Source organism: Ceratosolen solmsi, unplaced genomic scaffold, assembly GCF_000503995.2.
Source record: "Ceratosolen solmsi marchali unplaced genomic scaffold, CerSol_1.0 scaffold7, whole genome shotgun sequence".
NCBI classification, from domain to species: domain Eukaryota; kingdom Metazoa; phylum Arthropoda; class Insecta; order Hymenoptera; family Agaonidae; genus Ceratosolen; species Ceratosolen solmsi.
In genome coordinates, this window is record NW_011948413.1 from 2337181 (window position 1) to 2359133 (window position 21953).

Sequence of the window (21953 nt, forward strand, 5' to 3'; positions counted from 1 at the left end):
ATGGTTATGTCTTCCTGTAGATGCGTAATGGACTTGGAAGCTTTCTAAATTTGTTTGTAGAATGTAGGGAGTGCATTTAAAAATCGCTGAGACATGTGATTCGAGAAAATGTGATTATTCGTTCTGTATGGACTTTTTATTTAATACTCACGTTGGCTTTATTGCGTATTTTAAAGTTTTTAAAATAATAAGTTTTATCTTATTGTTGCCTTGGAGGGAATTATTCAATCATTATCAAACCTTACACCTTTATTTACTAGATCGAAGAATTCGTAAATACAGTTTCTTATTATTTGCGTATTCTCTCCCCCCTCTCACGCTATTATTCTCGAGCGGTATTTTAGAACTAAGATTTTTATATGTACTATCATGTCACTTATATTACAGCTTCTGAAAATGTAATTTGTCAATTTTGAAATTTTTCATATACGAATTATTATTTTTTCTATTTCGTATCATTATTAAAATTCTTCTAAGTAATTCTATTAAATGTGATATTATTTTAAGTTTTTAAAAATTACTCTAATCTATAACAATATATAGCTTTAATTACATATTTTACTAATGTAAACAGATGAATTGAACAAAAATTTGAAAGTGAGTATGGTACTTTCAATTTATTTATTGTTGAATACATTATTTGATAGAAACATTACATTTAATAGAAAAAATAAATTGAAATTAGACGCAATATTTTCATAAAGTATTTAGATTTATCAACTGTAATCATTGATTGATATTCAAAATTCCTTACTTAATTAAAAATGATAATATTAGTTACATCTATTAAATAATTGTAATTTGATAATAAGAAAATACTATAATTAAAGTCTCAAATTAATTTTTATATAAAAGTTTTACTTTTTTATATAAAATAGAATATGAGATACGTCATCTTCTTAATCATGCACAATTTAAATAAAATAAAAAAAAGAACTGTAAAATCTCAAATTTGATAAAATGTATAAACCGTTGAATATTAAAATAATTATTTCAAAATGCGACAAGTATTTTAATTTTTTGACTTACCGATCCAATCTTACGATAACATTCATTTTTTAAAACGCGCCTTAAAACTCGTCAAAGTTATAGTACAGAAATGACCAATTCATGGGCACAACTTCGACTTGACGCGCCAATATAATATTCTCCTGTACGTGGTAATGAATCCAGGGTGTAGTAGCCATTACTGAACACAACTTAAGCAGGTGGAAATAAGTAAAAAAAAGTATTTACGGTTGATGGTCAAATTGGCTAAAGCGTTAAAAAGAGAATTATTGAAAATGCACTTAGCGAAATTTTTTTACTTTTACAAAGAATTTTATTTTTCTTTATATTTATTAATTGATACAGCTGAGAAAATAAAAAATTTTTTATTTATAAGATTGGTCATCAATAATGGTTGAAAATATTTCACTAAGAAAATTAATTTTAAATAATAAATATAAATTCTTTCATAACATTAATAATAAAAACAATATATTAATGCTCTTTGTTGTTTAATAACAATTATATTTGAAAAAAAAATAATTTTACCAGATTCATGTACATACAAAAGTAGCTAAGTATTGGTAAAATTATAATTGTTTATGAATAATTTAACTGATTTGGATGAACAATGGTAAATATGTATTTATAGACAGTGTTTTATGAACACATATTGCAAAATATGAATTTTGTAGTAAAACTAAAATGTAGTAAAACATTCCTAATAATAAGTTCAGCATTTTTCTTTTTTTTTTTTAACGCATTATGTTATTTAATGAATGATGCAATAATGAATAAAATGATATATGGAAAAGTTTGTGTACTGAAATAAATTATTATACTCTTCATTATAAATTAAAATTTTGACAATATTTTGTCAAAATATTTTTAATCCAATGTTTTGGTTTGCAAAGAAAAATAACAATTGTTTATATTTTATTTTAAAAGAAATTTTTATGTAAAGTAAAAAAATTATGTTTTACTTTATACTTGGTAATTTTGGTATTGTAATTTGTCATCATCATTACAATTATGACTTATGAAATAGTGGATAGTATAGATTTTGAAATGCTTACAAGGCACTTTAGGAATATATTATTACGATAATAATGTTAGTATATCTTGTAGAATTACTAAAAATTAAAGAATTTGATTTTTTATACATTCACATTTTCGCTATACGATCTATGTTATTAGATTTTTGTAGAATTCGTCGAATATTGGTAAAAGAAGAAGTCACGAAATGTTAACATGATGTAAAAACTAGAATATGGAGCGTGAGGAGCGACAAGATCCACGTTTCATTAAAATAAAAAAGAAGTATATGGCAGTGTCAGGACAAGTTGTAAGGATGAGGCAAAACCTCGTTATTACTATAGGTCCTTATGTTTGGCGTTGGTGTTCGGCGTCGTCGATGATACAGCTCGCACTACCTTCTCTCTCTCTCTCTCTCTCTCTCTCTCTCTCTCTTTCTCTCTCTTTCTCTCTCTTTCTTTCGCTTTCTATTTCTCTCTGGGCGTAAGCCCCCAACTGAACGTCAAAGAGGAATCTGCAGTCCTAAGGAGCGCGCCACTTTGAGACTATAAAGAGACAAAGGAGCGTTCGAGATCTCGACGCTGCCAAGCTACAGAGCCGAGCAGTAAACTCTTGTTTTCACAAAAGGTACAGAGAGGTTAAAAAACAGGAAGAAGGAGAAACGAGGGAGCAATAAGGGAAAACAAGCGCACTCGTCGAGAAATATACGGACTTGGGTAAGAATCGCTCGGTGACGAAGTGCTGGATTTTACGATTTTTGCGGGTACGCGCACCAATGTTTTCCTTTTACATTCGTAGCTGGAGCTCGTGCTTTTATGACAATTTCTACGTTGCACTTTACCTTGCATAAACTCGCACCTAGAGAATGAGAATTTTCGTCTCTTGAGTTGCGCTCCATGAGCACGTGCGAGTTTCTCGGACGATTTATGAGCCACTAAGCGGCTATTAGACCGCGGTGGGGATAGAGAGGAATAGCCAAGTGCGGCTTAGCCTATACGCTATTTTCGTGGATAATCTAAGGCTCTTAGAATCCGTGTTTAGGCCGTTCCGTGGACCGTACTTTTTCCGAGCGGAATATATTCGTTCGCTGCAAGGACTGATGGCTTTCTCAGAGTTCATTGCTCGTGATAGCAGTTGAAGCCAGCCTTAAGCTACGCTCTCCGCTTTACGAAAAATAGAGGCATCCTTAATATACTGGTATCAACCTTACACATGTTCTAGGAAATTAAAAGTGTAATTTATTTCAGATGGTTGTAAAATGATTGGTTCAATTTAAAAGTAATAGAACTGGTTATCTTTAGTTTTCTCCCTAGGAGAAGAAAATACGAGTGTTCTGTTATTATTAAGTAAAATTATTTTCTCACAGTATCGTGCTTCCAGCAAAATTATTAACTAATTTCGATTATTTAAACATTGAAAAATTTTTTGCAATAAAGTCGGAATATTCTTATAATATTGATGCTCATATATCAGTAAATTCTATAATAAAAGTATGTGTTAATATTTATTACAGATTTTAAACAAGTTGGGATATTAAAGAACTTTTTACATTATACGATATTTATTATTTCTATCGACAAAATAATAATCTACAGTATTTAAAAATTTATCCAAAATACAAAATACTATAAAAATTTTTTACATAGTTTATTTTAGAAATAATAAATTATAATATAACTGCATGTAAGTGTTGTATGGGATTCAACTATTTTCAGATACAGATTAAAATTTCATTTTTATAAATAAATAATTTCTTATAGTCCTAATATAAAACATTTAATTTAAATATTAAACAAAATACATGATATAATCTAATCAAATAATATAATTCTCGTATTAATTAATTTATTCAGATAATTCAAGTAATTCATAAATTGTAATGAATATAATATTCATTTCAAAACGTGCAGTTGTAATATTTCATTATTTAATGAATTGGAAAGGTGAAAGTTTAAATAACAATCATTTCTTAAAATTTGTTTGAAAAATTGATATAATTTGTTTCAACGTAAAAAATGTATCATTAAAACTGAAAAATAATCCAATTTTTGTCAATTATCTTAATTATATTAAATATTGATACTTCGAATGTTAAAAAATATTACATCGTATCATGTAAAAAAGTTGAATATTTATTTTATTTGAGAAATACTGACGCTTAATATTACGCCATTGACAATATTTATAAATTGCAAATAAGTGAAGGTACTAAATAATTATTGACAAAAATTTTTTTATTTCTGTATGTGATTAAATGAAGCTAACAAATTTATGATCAAGTTGGAGAATTTGTATTTATCAATTTCATAATAAATAACGCGAATTTTTTTTATAACTTATTGCCTTAAAAATATTTCTGATGAATTAAGAAATATTTATGTTATAATTATTTTGCTTTTTTAAATATTTGTAACAGTAACTGTCTAATGCAATTTTGTTTTCAACTACTTTCAAGCTATATTACCAGGGATCAAGAAACAATATTATTTCTTGAATATGTGCATTAAAAAAAAAAAAAAAAAAAAAAAAAAAAAAAAAAAAAAAACACTAAAACTGAATATACATATATTGAAAAGTACTCTCCTACCTTTGCTTTGTAGTAATGCAATTTTGCATAAGCTTTAGATTTGAATTGACATATAAACTTGTAAAGTTTCTATTGTCCTGTCGTAAATCAAGTTATTTTTGTGAAGGGCTCCGTAAGATTGACATAAAATGGTTATTTTTAATATACAGTAGTAGTTAACAGTAAAAGTTTCTCATATACATTATGGTACATTTTATTAAATCTTAATTTTATTCAAAAATATTAAAATAAAAACAATTAATTGTAGTATTAATTCATGCAAAACAAAATGTAAATATTATTATATTAACATTATACTTTTATTTATGTCGTATATTAAATTTAAGAAAAATATATAAAATATATATAATTTGAATTTTTATTATTTCTTTATCTGTCCAGATAAATCATCACATACTATTCTGTCATCAGTACTCAAAACTCGATATACTTTTTCTTATAGAGATTTAAAAATTTCTTTTATTCAAGATATCAAGTAAAAGAAACTCGAAACGAATACTACTTATCATACTATATTATAACATTGGGCTTTTCTCGCTACTTTCGTACATGTACATAAAACAGGCTCATCGAAGTGGTATTAAAGCACTGTTGGATTGTCAAAATATGGACAACGAGAAAAAAATCAATGGTGCCTTCGTGTACACATATACGTATATTTATACGGCTTGTTGGGCACGCGGACCCGCTCGACTTTGACATTTGACGTTAATACGCTGGTAAGCCGGACAGTGGTAGCATTATGTATGCGCGAGTCAATACGTAAAGTCTTTTTCGAATACGATGGAGAGGATGGGCAAGAGGCAAGGCGAATTGTGAAAAAGGAGCGGGAGAGTCAGCCAATGAGGGGTTGATGATAAGGAAAACTAATTCTCGTTGTTTTCGGAGGATTTCACTGAGCATAAGTGATGTTGTATTTGCTTGTTAGAAACATGAGTTCTCTGCTTAATGTATATTTTGTCTGTGTTCTTGCCGCCTATCCATTCATAATATCGTACATTTCTTCGTGCGTAGGGGTTTCGAGGTTGTGATTATACAAGAGTTTAAGGGAAAAGTCAGCTTATTTGCCCATGTGATTTTCAGCTAAAAATTTAAAATGGAATAGTGCTACGGTTATTTCAAAAATAACAATCACGAAATTTATTAATTTATTTCTTATAATTAGTTATACTAGTTCCGTTCAAGGTCGAATAAAGTATATGTATTCCAAATATAATAATTATAGATATCATTTTTAAAATTATAGGGGAATAGGAATCATCAATTTCAAAATAAATATTTCTTATAATCTATTAATATATTTATTACTTATTACAAACAAATAATGTTTTATTTTTGATTTTATGATTTTCTATGTTAATTTTACGAAAAAAACAGCTTATTCTTCAGAATCAATTGTACAATTTAAAAATCTACTATAAATAATTTTTAATAATCGCCCGATTTCACCAATTCAATGCTTTGGAATTTCTGCTTACCTTAGATTGAAGAATATTAGAAGTTTTAATTTATTCTTTTGGATCTCGTTTTTGCATTCGTCGAATTAAATGCAATATTATGCATTATTAGCTTATAAATTCAAACTATATACATTATGTTAAATGGAATTACAGTTTTTCATAGAGTTGAAAAATGTGTGTGATTTTTATATATCTATATTTTCCGTTTTAAAGTATGTAAAGTATGGAAATCATGAAATTAATAACCAGATTAAAGTATCCAAAGCAACCGAAGAAAATTCGATTGATTCCATGATACGTAAGTATGAAATTAAAAGCTTCTCTTTTTAGTTCGTTTACCTTTCTATTAAAGCCAAGTATACTTAGAAATCTTAAACTCGTATGCAGATAGTAATATATTTGCATACCTATCAACTCACGCAATGAAATTACAATGGCCCTCGTAAATCCAACGCACAGGACCACGTGCTCATCAGAGGCTTGATTACTACTCACTATTTTTTTTCTCTTCTCTCTATATTCGAATCTTCCCTGATGAAGGAGCAATCGCATTCAGTTATGCCCTCGGCCTTTGGGAAGCGATGAATCAAAGCAACGCGCGCGTCTTGAGTATCGCGCATGGGGCAATTTGCATCTGCGTGCGCCTCTTCTGGGCGTGATTCCCACCGTTTCGAAACGCGTAAAGGTCCTTCGTGCTCTTTTCGCCTCCCCCCTCCCCCCTCCGCCATCAGAATTTTCGGCTTTAGACCGATCCCATGATTCGACCCCGCGATATATTTGCTGAGAGCCTACCTACCGTAGAGAGTTGAGCAGATTGGGCAAAATAAAAGCCCGATGCTACCACTTATATGCAATCATCTAATGCGATGATTTTAGTATACACACGAATTTTGACTTACAATTGCCGAAAAATAAATCTTCGTATTAGAGAAAGATTGCGGAAGAATAAAATGAGAAATGTTAACAAGCGGATTTTCGGAATTATTTTGAAATTCGAAAGTGACGTTCCTGTGGTTTTCTTTCACTAAAATAATTACGACCACTCTTTGCTTTCATTATCATGGTATATTACTATATTTATTAATTTACAATTTATTTAAATAATTTAATTTAATTTTGAATATAACTATTGAATTAATTGTGTTTCAAGTTGATTAATTTAATATTCAATAAAATCACAATAAACTTAGATACTCTTCAATGTTTGCACGTTTAAAAGAACCTTATAACAATAGTATTGTTTAATTAATTTTGTATTTAATTTCTTTACTGTTATTCTTTTGGGTTTAACCAATTAAATTTTTCTTAGTTTCAATATATTCAAATTTATAACACAATTTTCTGAATAAATTCTAAATGCTAATTGAAACTCAATAATTAATTGGTATAGTTTTCTCAGCAATAATATATAAACTATGACACATTCATAGAAATAAAATTAAAATTTTTTATATTTCCATAAATATGATACAATTAATTTATAATTCATGCATAAAGTAATATGTACTTTTCGCTACTCTCCTTGATATTTTATCTTTGAAGTAGTTAATTGATATCGATACATTTAAACATAAAAATTTTTACATAAAATTTCTAAAACGAATCTTTTTGGTCTTCACATCCACTATAATAATAAAGATTTTACGTAATTTAGTATAAAATATTGTGGCTACTGCAAATAGATCCTGACTTAAGGCATTTATTAATATCACACTTTACATTTTCAAGTAGTACCATGTTGGAATTTCTCATCGTCCTTCAAGAGAAACGTTTTCCCCAGAATGCAAGTATATCGGCACACATAATAATATCCGTACTATGATTTCGTAACAATTATCGCTACTAAATATAATCGAGTGTAAGAGGCTGAAAGAAAAAGTCACGAAAAGGAGGTAGGTATATAGAATTGTAGATACACGTAGGTATCGGTCGAAAGGATGGCGAAAAAAAGGAGTTGCCATGCTGAGGAATACACGCGCGACCACAAACACGTGACCTGTATTTAAGTTCCGCCGTCTTCTCTCGAGATATTGCCTGCTCTACTCGAAGGAACACAGTTCGCCGGTCGCCTCTAGTCTTCTTATTTCCATCCTGGCACGTCCTTCCCGAGCTGCCGTCGTGCACGCAAACGTGAGAACCCTGTCCTCCGAAAAGGACTCCGGCGCCTCGTACATTTGCGCGGGGTCACGCACACGCACACACGCACACATAAATGGTACACGTACAAGGGCTGTGCGTGCGACGTAGCCGTCACTTTCGTTCTCGGTGCGATATGCGCGCGGCCTTTACCACGCACATCTGCATTTATTCATTTTTAAACGGCAAAGTGCCTCTTGGCCAATGATAAATACCAAGTAAAATCATCAGCGCCGTCCTCATTGGATATTATATATTGCGCTGGCTAACCTGCGTAATCTCTCCAGCGTAAGACGTAATTGTTTTTGGCGAGCGCTCCTTTTTATCCATCCTATCGGGTCGATTGAGCGCATAAATGTTGTAGGCGAAATTAAAATCGTGTTCTTTTTTTGTTTTTTTTTGTGAATGTAATAATGTAAGCCAAATAGAAAACACTTTCGTTTTTATAAGAGTAGTATGTATGTATATTCTATTATATGCATGTATATGTAAATAAAAAAATATTTATAATTCATAAATTATAAATCGATGAGACTTCAGTTTATTTGCTAAAGGCAGCGAGTTTTAGTAAAAAGCTTAATCCTTCTAAAGTCACAAATTCCAATGAAAGTGCCAATAATTTTTTGGTCTAATAGTACATATAATCAATAGATAATATTCTTTATTAAAAAAAGAAATTTTATAATGACACTTGAGAATATAAATTCATAATTGATTTTTATATAAATACTAATCATTATTAGACTATCTAACTCGCACAAATGAATATTATCGCAACTGATGTTTTCGTTATAAATAATATATTTTCCTTACCAAAGTTTTGAAATCTTTTTTTCTATTATTAGAATTTTGTACTATTAACAAATTTTATAACAATTATTTGACATATACTTAATTTTCTCATTATTATAATCATATTTTGTTTGTTGAAATTCACTATATGATCTAAATTTATATTACATCAATAATAAAATCATTAAAACATTATAGAGCTATAAGTTCATTCTTGTGAATATTTTATAAATTGAATCTTCGATTGAATAGAACTAGCTTAAGGATATTAAAAATATTTTGAATATTTTGCATTCCATTATGTAAAAGTATAAAAATTATTTACTTATAAACACCAGTATTTACGCAAATATACAGATTATTAATATTTATTAAGATTAACAAATAAAATAAAATACAAAGTGAATTGAATCTTTCTCGAATCAAAATTAAGCCCGTAAAATTTACGATTTAAGAAAAGTAAAGAGAATTTCCGTGAATGTAGTATTTCTGAAAAGTAAATCTCAGTATATACACAAGTTACTCGATAAGTCAGCTACAACACGTTCATGCGCGAAAACAGTTTAAAACGCACATCTGCCGACGCAATTGAAGCGCAATTCGATGCCAATCCGATATCTCACCTCCGTTGAGTTGAAAAGAGAGAAACATGTATAGAGCGGCACTTTTCCGAGAAGAAGAGAGAACATATGAACAAGAGTATGAGGAAGAGGTGGAGTAGGAAAGGGGGGGGGGAGATGGACCTTACGATTTCACGCTCTCGCGCTATACCAGCGCAGCGGATTTATCGGTAATCGGTAATAAATTCCGAAATAAATTGCTCGAGCTCCAGCGACCATCAGGTACAGATAGTCTATATATACGTGAAAACACACAAATGTATACGCGCAAGTCCGGATTTGTACAAGCCAATCTCCGCAGCGCAGGACACTAGTGCGCAGAGGAGAAAGAGAGCGAATGAGAGACGAGTGGAGGCAAGCTTAAAGAGATAAAGATAGAAGCGAGCAAAGCAAACAACAATAATAATTATTTGATATAGGCAATAAGTTAGTGCCGACACAGCAGCTCGGTTTTCTTGTTTTCTCCGGTCTCGCTTGTCCGGATCAGCCGTGGACGTTTAAATCTCCTCCTCGTCCTCTTGTTTCTCTCTCTCCGGTGGAGCACAGCCCTGTAATATCTATAATGGGATGTTCTACTCGAGTGACCTGTCGGCTGGCGCTAAAATTAATGGCGGCCGAGATTTCGCGAGCGCGGGGCTATGGAAAGAGAAAGAGCGGCTATGTGATACGACCGCGCGTATTTCGCCTCTTCCGCTTGCATAGCACTCTTTCTTTGGTTCCTCGGCGTGCCGATGATCAAGGATCCGCGTTCACCCGTCTCCGCTGTATTTACACCGCGTGCCTCAGAGTTTCGAACCACGCGATCGACAGATATGTAATGCCGCTGTGGAGTGCGGAGAAAGAAAGACCATAGATATAACGGCCAGACGCTCGATGAGAAGGAGAGTTGAACGGGGAGAAAGTGAGAGAGCAACATATGAAAAAATTGGACATCTGGGTTTGTTTTAGAGTCTCGAGAGGAGGCACAGACGGATTCGAGGATTATGTATAGTGGAGAGTACGAGAGGGCGGTGTAAGGGTTATTTACTTGTTATCTTACGCGGATGAGTCATGATAGTTTTTCGCTTTGCTAGAAAGGAAAATGATAGAGATGGGATTTTTTCAAGTACGATTCTGTTTTTGCACTAAATTTATGCGATCTGCATTCACCGCAATAGCGGATTGTTTTCAAATAAACAATGACAGCTCGAATTTTTACGCAATACCATTTGTAAGAAGCAAGTGTAAAATGGTCAAGCGAGCGACGAGGAACAAACGTTATTACAAAAAAAATGATTGTATTTTACAGGAGATTTTTACACTTCCTTTATATTGACTGCTATTAAATATACTTTTATCTGTAGATCTATAAGTAACATGAATTTTCTGAATATATTACGTGCAGGCGTAAATGGATGGGATTTGTATATCACGGGCATTTAGGCCTAATAAAACTCTCGATATCATAAAATGGGAATAATTTATTAAGTATTCATATTGTACTCGCATCACGTATGTAACTGTGCAACTTCTTGTTAAATTTGCTTTTAGCGAGATTACGTATAAAGCCCTAACTTTACGATTCCTCTGCTCGATTCTTCTAAATCTGTTGAATTGTTCGAAAATTAAAAACGCGTGCGAAAGCAATGTTATGTCATTGTATTTAAAGGAGCGTATATTTTATACCGATGGTTTTCTTCCCCCTTCCTCCTTCCTCCTTTCGACATTACCCGATCCGCATTAACCCATCCCCCCTCGCATGGCAATTACAATAATTATATCACTTAATCAAACGTATTCCAGTGCGAAAAAGAGAAAAGTAAGAGCTTAATCGAAATGCAATCGGTAGAGCGGCGCGCGCGCAGGTATCTTCGGCCAGGGATAGCGGATCGAGGGTAAGAAGCGAGGAAAAGGAAGAAAAGAAAGGTAACAACTTTCATCGTAATTCAATTTTTTCGCAGCGCGTGCAGCGAGAAAAGCTCATAAAGTGAATTGGAAGATGATTGCGGCAAAGGGGCGCTGGCTGAGCGCGGATAGATGTACGAAGGCAAGAAACACACGGAATAAGGAGAAAAAAGAGAATACGGCGCTAGTTGGCGGAGGCAAGCAGGAAAGACTCGTGTTCGCGCATCCCGCGAGAAGCCGGCGATATTTATGCGGCTGCGACCCCGCGGCTTGCACTCACCTGCGCGGCCTCTATAAAGATGCACTTACCGCGATGGCCGCTCAAGCACGTACGAGGCTATAAGACCAGCTCGCTGCGGAGAGCTGATGGGGGTGGAAGAGGGAGGAAGCTGTCTCGCGCCGATGATATACTCGAGCTCTAGTCATCGCGCGAGGTGCTGCTTAAAAGCCGTTTTCCACTCGTTCCGTACCGCTTGGGTGCTTGGCGGCGCGAAGATTTGCGCCCTTTCTAGCCCCCCCCCCCCAACCCTTATCGCCCATCCCACTACCCCTCTCCTGCGTGTACACACAAGATGGTGCACAATCTTACCCACTAGCGTACAATGCAGCCTACGCTCCATGTATTTTCTGCAAATGCTGCGAATGTGGACGCCGGAGCCTTCGAGTGAAATTCGAGATAACAACTTCTTTGTTGTAGGTGAGGCGATACCTTGGCGGCATTACGAAAAATTGCTCAAGTATTAAGGGATATGAGCTTGGCTTACTAATAACGAGATCGGGCATATTCAAAATTGTTTATCATGGAGTGTTAAATAGGCTTGATAAGATATAATAAACTATGTAATTGGATAGTTGGGATATGGAACGAGTCATCAGGGCCGAACTTTGAGAATGGCGAATTGAAATTCATAATCTAGTATAATGTATTTGTTTAGAATATCAATAGCAAAGACAAATTATTTTAAATAGACTGATAATTATATTTTATATTTTCAACGCAAATATCTCTGGGTTTAATGTTTGCGCTTAGTTTCCGAAACTTCTTCCAATGATCTGAAGTCACAGATTTTATAATTATCTTACAATTAAACGAACTACCACTTCATTAAAAATTGAATGTATAATAATACGAATGTATGATTTTATTTTATTTTTATTACATTCTGAATGTATCAAAATTATTAAAATTTACCTTTAACTGTATTTCCAAATGAAATAATAACAATAATAATATTTTAAATTTATTAAAAATTTATTTAATCACAAAAATTCCTGTAAATAAAGGAAAATGAAAAATGTTTAAATAACGGTGAATTTATTTATATTTTAAATGATAAGTCACACTATTATGTAGTCAAAAGTGTAATAAATATAAGACCTAATGCCTATATATTTTACTCTATTCACGTTTGTAGAGAATGTATTCATGCTTGACATATTTTCATGATGTGAAGATATATAATCAAGAACCAAATTTAGAAACTTAGAATTTAACTAAAATTCATACGAGGTTACAAATATTTTATATTTAGCGATTGCAAATTAAATACTTGATAATTAATGGTCATAAAAGAAATATGTAGGAAGATTGAAAAAAAAAATAAAAAAATATGTTAAGTACTGAAAAAGCTTCACATACTATTGGTTACTATATTATCAGAAGGTTATAAAAGTTTTTAGTATCAAACTTCGTATTAACTACAAATATTGTAATTTTATTATAATTTACAATGAAATGAATATTCAACCATTTCAAACACTTCACATGGAGTACTAAGTATCAGTAAAGTAACAATTGTATTGTACACAATATTTTCTGACTATGTATCAGAGACATGATTTCAATTTCTTTATGCATTAATAATTATATTATCACTGCAGAATAAGCATTGTAAATAATAAATCGATATATTTTGAATAATACTTTTCGTGATAAATAAATAATAGTTCATTTGAATTTGAAAAGAAACTCACCCTATACGGTTTAAAGAAATTATTAATTAATTATTGTAATTAATTATTGTAATGAAATCGAAAGAGCTCGAATTTTCACGCCAGAATGTTAGAATATACATGCACTAAAGTAAATCATTATACTGAGCCTTTGTAAAAGAAAATTTATCGTGAAACAGTTTTGCAAATAGCACCTCTTCACACCATATCTATAAAGAATTCGATTATATCATTGGCAGACACAAAATAAATTCTTCAGTAAAGTTCGTTTCAAGTTATTAATTACTTAATCTATCTCTAAAATGTTTTTAAAACATTGTATTCAAATTAAGTATGTATTGAAATTAATAAATAAGGATAACTTTCTTCTCCGACTCTAATATTCTGAGTTATAAATCGAAAGTGCAAGTCATGCTGTATGGCAAATTGGCGTGACTTCCTGTAATTACGCAATTCATTGAACCTTGACACGCTGATAACCGAATAAAAGCACGAGCTTGAAATTGACTCAATTACTGTATGAGACAAGGTATATACTGGTTGAAAAATTGTAAGACATTACTTTTATAATGACAAAACACATATGAATATAAAAAAGAAATGGATTGTCATTATTCTTGTGAGTCTTCTAGCGTACACTTACAAGAGTACTTATTAGTATTTTATTTTCGGTTAGTTAAAGATTTATCATATTTTCTAGTTCACAAAGGATTCTGTGTGAGTACTTGGATTTTGTAAAGGAGATCGTTGAAAAACACCTCATATAACATGTTGTATTTCAGAGATAAAGGATTGCTGTCTTTATAGCTCCTAACCTTAAAGCTTGACACAACACTATTATTGTATGATAGGTATGATAACATTAGCGTTTAAAGAATATGAAGTTGACTTCCTCAATCTTTTTCTTCCCAAAAATATTTTGAAAGCCTTTTAATGATTGCAGACGAACTTATTTCTTTTAAATCACCTAAAATTACCTTCATATTTAAAGCTATTATTTTCTTCTTTTCCTGTCGTTCATGTTGTTTATAAGTTAAAATTACAGATGTTCAAATATTGCAATATAACGTTTATAATAAGTTTGAAAGAGTCTTCCTTATTATAAATGTAAATATAATAAAATTCTTATAATAATAACATTATAAATAAACCAATTCTTTTAAATTATAATTTTTTATTTATACATACTATGCAGCATAATTCATTTTAATTGTTTCAAAAGAATTCTATCACTATATAAATTGCTTATTATAAAAATCAATAATAGAAATTTTAGTAAAAAGAATTTTTTTAAATATATGTGTGCCAATAAATGATTAAGTTTCTAAATACTAATTATCTTTAATCTTATGCACACCATAGAAGCATATCAAAAACTGTGATGAATCGTGCACTATAACTTCCTGAAGTTGCGTTTTAGATTGAGTATAGCTGAAGGTGTCACGCAACAGGGTAGATGCGTGATTTTAAAAGAGGGCCTGTCACCAGTCACCCTGTTTGAAATGTTTCTTTTGCATGAAAATATTTGCAACCCTTGATTATCAGTGTTACGTGTTTTTGGCTTTCCGCGAAGTTCTTACCTTCAACGTCAGCTTGAGTTAGAAGTATTTTAGAAGATTTATTCAAATTAACAAGTCATTACGCTTCTTAATTCATATAACGAGAGAAAAATACTTTTTTGAAGCATGCTCGAGTTTGGAATTCGAAAACAAACTTTACAATCATGTTAATTGAATCTAATTTCAGTCTTTCGGATAAGATATATTCACTGGCTATTTTGAATACTCTTCAATATCTTTTTAGTGCAAATATATTAACTTTTAATTATACTATTTTATGATAGATATAATTAATGAACATTAGGAAAATATCGAAAAATATAAGATAATTTTATATTTCGAAACTTACGTTCGGAATATTTAAACTGAAATTTAATATTTTCTGAATTTTTTAATAATTTCACGTCTATTAAATATAAAATTAACTATTATATGAAATTTACTCCACTTTAAATTATAGTAGATATCCTTGAATAAATTATGTTTAAAAAAAAATACAATTTACATTTATGAAAAGTAATCAAATTTTTTATTATTAAATATCTATTTTTTAACAAAATTATTTTATTTGAATAAGGAAAATATTACTTCACTATTAAAGTTTATAACATAATATAAGCTATAAATACAATTTAAATGTATGGATTGTAAATATATTTTTTATATAAACTCATATTAAATATAAAAATATTATATAAAAATTTGGTAATTATTAAATGTAATGCATTTTATAAGTAAGAGTTCAAAACACAAAATTATTCGATAAAATATTACTCTACGCTCCTTAAGAAGTAACATAAAAAATAAAAGCTTAATCTTCAGTTTATGTGACTATTTCGTAATAAAAATAAATATGTCCATAAGACTTTCATTTTATATATTTCTCACACATAATAAAATAATGCTAGGGTGTACATAGCTCGAGAATTTATCACAAAGATATCTCGTAGATTTTCTGTTGATTATGTATAAAGTAAATGCAGTTCGAGAGAAAGGTCACGAGGAGGGAACGTGTACACGTAGTTAGTCTCATTTCGGGAATCTAGTAGTACATCGGGAAAGGGTGAGGCTGAGGGCGCAAGAGGAGCCAAGAGTGCGAAAGGAAGGGAATCTCTCGGTTGGATAATGATAGTGGGACTCATTCTGCGGTACGCCGGTAACGGACGCGAGTTAATTAAAACCTGGGCTGAGTAATACGCTGCACGGGGTGTTCCGGAGCGACAGCCCTGGAAAACGTAGGGAGGACGCCGCCCACCAGAAAATGATTTGACACTTCATTATTCCCGGAGCATGTGGGACCCCGTCATTAAAATAAAATTAGTCCCGGCCGATTCGCCCCACAAGGGCGATATTAGAGGTGCGCAAAACGCTGCACGGCCCACTAATTCCAAAACGTCAAACGCCGGCGTTCGACCTCCAAAAGCGCTAGATTTTTAAACCTATTTATTCGCATATAATCGTCCTGACAGGGCATCATAATGAGATCTGTTGACGAATGGTTGGGTTCGGTGAGATGTTTTGTCTTCTCGCCTTTTCAACTTTGCTCGAATTTTTGTTGCCAAATTTAGCTCCTCGATGTTATATGTATTACGTGAGTGCAGTAGTTTCGTCGGCTTGATATACCCAGAGCTGAGAGTACCTTGTAAATTTTTCACTTTGCTGGTCCGTTCAAATAAATTACGTAGAAGCATATAATTTGAAGTAAAAGTTGTGCACATCCTGGCGCTTATGCTATTTTGTATGACTATAAGATTTTCCTACATTAAAGCTGATACACAATCATATAATATTACAGTTTAACTGTTTCATTACATAGAAAATGGTAGTACAATTAAAATGAAAGTATAATGAATATGAAAATAAATCTTTTTAAAAATATCCTTGTCCATTAAAGTATAAAAATAATTATTTAAAATTATTAAATAATAATAAATAAATATTCGATGGTAATATTAACAAAATATTAAATCAAATTAATAAACAAATATTAATAATAATATTATTGATACGAAAATATTGTAATCAAAATATTCTATACATATTATGAGATGGAAAATTTCAATTTAAACAAAATTTTTGTTTGTGAATACATTAATGCATATATTTTATTAAATGTATACTGCTCAGTATACTTAAACATAAAGCTAAACTTAAATTGCATATGCAAAATTCATTAGCGCTTTTCTAGATTCTATTAAAGTAATAGGAACCTGATATAAATTTATTTTCTACAAATTATAGAAATTGAATCGAAACTATTTGACTTTAAATAACTAACATTGTCTGTATCGAGTTTCTTTGATTTTATAATAAGATACTGTGAAAAATATTTATTAATAGCATTTAATGAATGAAGTTCATAGCCAAATGGATATTTATTCATTTGATTGAATACGCTTAATATATTAGTTGGTTCGTTCGTTCGCAAAGTTCATTTTTACGAATATCAATAAAGTGAATATGGCAGTTCAGAAACCAGTTTTAATACATTAGTAATTAGTATAATAGAGATTTATACTTATAATTTACTTTTACAATAAAATTTAACTTTTAGTTTTTCTATTATGATAAAAGATATATATATATATTTGTAGAATTTATTTGAAAAAATATTTTAAGCGTCAACTGATCTCAATAAACTATCATTATCTTTTTTTATGTAAATAAGGTTTTTAAAAAGTATGCTTGACTTATTTACTTTTTTAACATTACACCCTTGATACAAAGTTACGCCAAAAAAGAATGTGGGCAAATATTTCTTGAGTAATTTATAAAGGAAAAAAAAAATTGAAACTCTTATCATTAGTAAAAAATAAAGCGGACCAAAGAGTAAGTCGGTATATTCATAAACTTGAACACAATATTCCAAAGAGAAAAAGTTAGCCAAATTTGGGCCCATAGAGTACGCGGCGCATTAAGTACAACGGTCAGAAGGATTGGTCATAACCCTGTGCACCTGCGGACTCATCTTTCGCAAGCTACTATTAGACTTGTGTGCGCACGTCACTTTGTGCCTCGGTGAGCCAGGATCTCATGCAATAGCACAAGAAGACGGAGAACAAATGATAGCGCACTTATACATTACCGCGCAGCCTCGCGCACAGCCGCATTCTTGAGCGAGATTTGCGCGCGCACTTTTACCGAGCTCACATGCGAGACTTCACTAAAAAATGTGGGCTAGCATGTTCGAACAAGCGAAAGTGAAAAGAAGAGGGAAAGTCCCGTGTGATCGACAATAAAAAGACAAGTAGCCTAGGCTTTATAAAGTTGCGAATTCGGCTTGAACAATGATGAAAAATACGTTAATGAAAGCCCCTCCAGGATGTCCATCTGCAGTAGGTCCATGGAAATTTTTGCAGCAGTCCAGATGAATTTCATAAGTGTTCCATTTGATTTTAATATAATATTCGAGATATAGCAACTATAAAATATAATCAATCATTTTAAATTATAATATACGTGTAATTACGATAGTGCTGCATCGCCATTGCCACAAAAAGTTTACCGCACGCAGCCGCTGTAATCTGTGAGCGTATGTGGATAAACTGAGACTAATCAATGCGCCAATTGAAGTTGAAGAAATTTCTAATATCATTTAGGATACTAAAATTTAATCTTGAATATTCGAATAAATTTTCTTACACTTTCATTTCTTACACTTATTAGTGTATTTTTTTAGTATTAGAGATACTGTTATTGATAATTTGCTTATTATTGCATATAAGGATAGTCTATCAGTAATCTGATTTAATTTTTTTTAATTTTGTTTACGATATAGTTAAAATAAACTTTTGTTACATTTGTCTTGGTTATTATGTTCATTAGTAGTTTAATTCTTTATACAGAAACAATTTTTAGTACTATAAGTTTTTACAACAGTGCGGTTAAAATATTTTCGTAATGTGCATTTCGAATACTGACCGACGTCAGGTATTTCAAATTCGAAATACCATTGAAAGAAAAGGTGAAATACCTTCTTATAAAAACTATTCAAAATATTAAAATAATGCAGTGAGCACTCATAAAATATACTCGACATCATTGGCTTCATAATCAGAACACCATTGTATCCCGACACCACTTCTTTCATTGTGATCACAAAAAATAAATTTCACCGAAAACGAGAAATAAAAAAAGTCGATGTAAGGACGACGATGACTAGTCTTTGAGCCAAAAAATAAGACAGCGGTGTTTGAGAAAAAGCGTGGAACGCCATGTTCCTACTTGCGATGGCTTGACTCCGTTTCTTAGCGGAGCTGCACCGTAACTTCAACCATTATATAGTAGTAAATATCGTAACAACTCGTCGTGCAGCCCCAACAGTTGTAGAGCCATTGCTGGGACCGTTTCTGGCCCTGACTACTTCCAGGCTGTGACTACGGCCAATTACATAATTGTTGAAGAATTACTTATATACTACAGGTTTACGTACGAGGGGGCAGCGAACTTCCTCTCCCCCATTCTCTCTCTCGCTCTCTCTCTCTCTCTCTCTCTCTCTCTCTCTAACCCTCTCTCGTAAACTGGCGAACGAACCGATCTGCTACCCTCATTCAATGACATTCTCTGAGGTTTTTACAACCTCTTCACTGCCTGGTTCTTCTTTTTTTACTTACACATACATATATATACATTTATTTATATATACAGGAATTCTTCTATATGATCAGTCTCTGCTCACGAGAGTAAAAGAAAAGAATCGGCGTAGAGAGAAAGAGAGAGAGAGAGAGAGAGAGAGAGTAAGCAAGGGATGGATGAGAGAGAGAGATGAAGAGGACAACAGTTTTATAGACGGGAAGATAAATAGAAAGAGAACAAGGTAGACAGACGAAAGTAGACAGGCGGATGAAAAGAGAAAATTAGACAGAAAGACAGGCAAACAGATAGGAAAAGAAGAGAGGTTGAGAAATGGATAAAAAGGGAGAAAAGGAGAAGTTTGAAACAGCAGCTGTCGAAGAGTTCTTGAGCGAACCGTCGGTCGCACGGCTCTTCTAAGCTTTGAGACTTGGTGAGAAGTCTTGGGGGAAGACAAAAAAAAATCGAGTGAGTGGAAGAAAGGGAGTGCTGAAGTTTTTTAAAATAAGTTAGCGAGGAAAAAAGATTGCGTGAAGCTATAACGTGAATTCGTGTTAGTGGAAATTACGATTGCTGATTCAATTTAGATTTAAGTTTGAAGATGTCGAGTAATTTAACCCGTTGAACAGAGTTTCCAAGTATACCACTTTTTTTTTCTTTCTCGTCGATTTGTTTAAGAATGCCTTTATAAGGCGATTCGTGATCAAAGATCACGAACCTCAGGCGAAAACTTCAAAATTAAAAATAATGAATTTATTGTACTAAAGTTAAATGCTTATAGTAGATTTTTTAATTTTTTAATAATAAACAGTTATGATATCAGAAAGGTGTTTAAGTTCACGAAAGCACATTAAATTATAATTTATTTATGATAACTACTTTACTTCCAACTAATTTGAATGTATTATTATTTTGACAGAATTATTTAAATACTAAAAATACATTATTTATTGTCGATAAATTATATACACATATAGTCTACCTATCCTTTATTTAATGTAGTTAGATTTAAGTAAGAAGTAATTTAAGTAAGAAGATTAAAGTATGAATTAATTCATTTCTATTCTAAATAGTAAGAGAAATGACATAGGTCAAAGCTCGTTTTTATGTTACTTAGGAAATAAACTACAACCACTTAATTTCATTAAAGAGCTTATAATTTATTTTATTCAGTCCTAAAACAATATTTATTAAAAAAAATATTATAACTATTTTAGCTCGTATCGTAGGTTATTATATATAATCATATTTTATCTTGTGTAGTATGTGATTATATGTACATATATAATATTGTAGACACTACAGTATACGATAACATATAAAAATGTAAAATCGTTTGGAAATTAAACTTCATACGTGTAATTAATGCCAGGATACTGTTAATTATAATAATTTTGTTTTGATAATGTTACTATTTATAAATATTTTAAGACATAGTTTCTAATTTCATTATACATAATACTGTACTTGTAATCATTGGTAATAAATATTGTACTGAAAACAAATTTTTATTTATAAACATTTTTTAAATATTGTTCCAACTATATGTAGCGTGTCATAACAATAATTTTTAATTAAGATAAACAATGGAAACAATATATTAAAAGTACAAATTAGCTATTAAACGTATATTAATTTATATATAATGTAGATTTTTAATATAAAACAACAATCATTTGAATTACTTGTTTTTTTGACAAAATTTTCTATGCGTCATAAATGAAAATAGAAGTGTATGAAAAAATGTTAGAAATATCAAGGATAGTATGACAGTTAAGTACAGCGGATAGAAATTGTACAGGCGCATTATTATATCTAGAAGCATAACTACTGTTCAATGAAAATTCATGTGACGTTTTGCTTACTTTTCAGTTTACTTTTCAGTTTACTTCTGTCAATTTTCTTGTTTATACTATAATTTTTCACGATTATACCTTTTGCTTAATATCTTTCGTTTCACTTTTATACTCAAACAAGTAGTTAATAATTGTATAACAACAATACTAAGAATAATAGTAAAAGGTGAATATAATGAGTTAAGCTAATATAAGGCACATGAACTTAAAATTCATATTCGCTTATGCAAAAGAGAAATTCTATTATAATTTTCTATAAATAAACTAAATATAATATTAGGCCGTTTAACTGATATGAAGTGCTTTCTAGATATCTTTTAACGAGAAACATTAAACTGATATTAATAACACACACTTACATACATACATATTGTTAAATACGTACGAATTGACTTTTTTCATAAGTTTCAATTTGTAATATATGTTTGAATAATTAATAATTAATAAACTGCGTAGATTTATTAACAATCAGTTTAAAAGTAGTTTCAAAGTTTTCTTATATTACGCTCGAA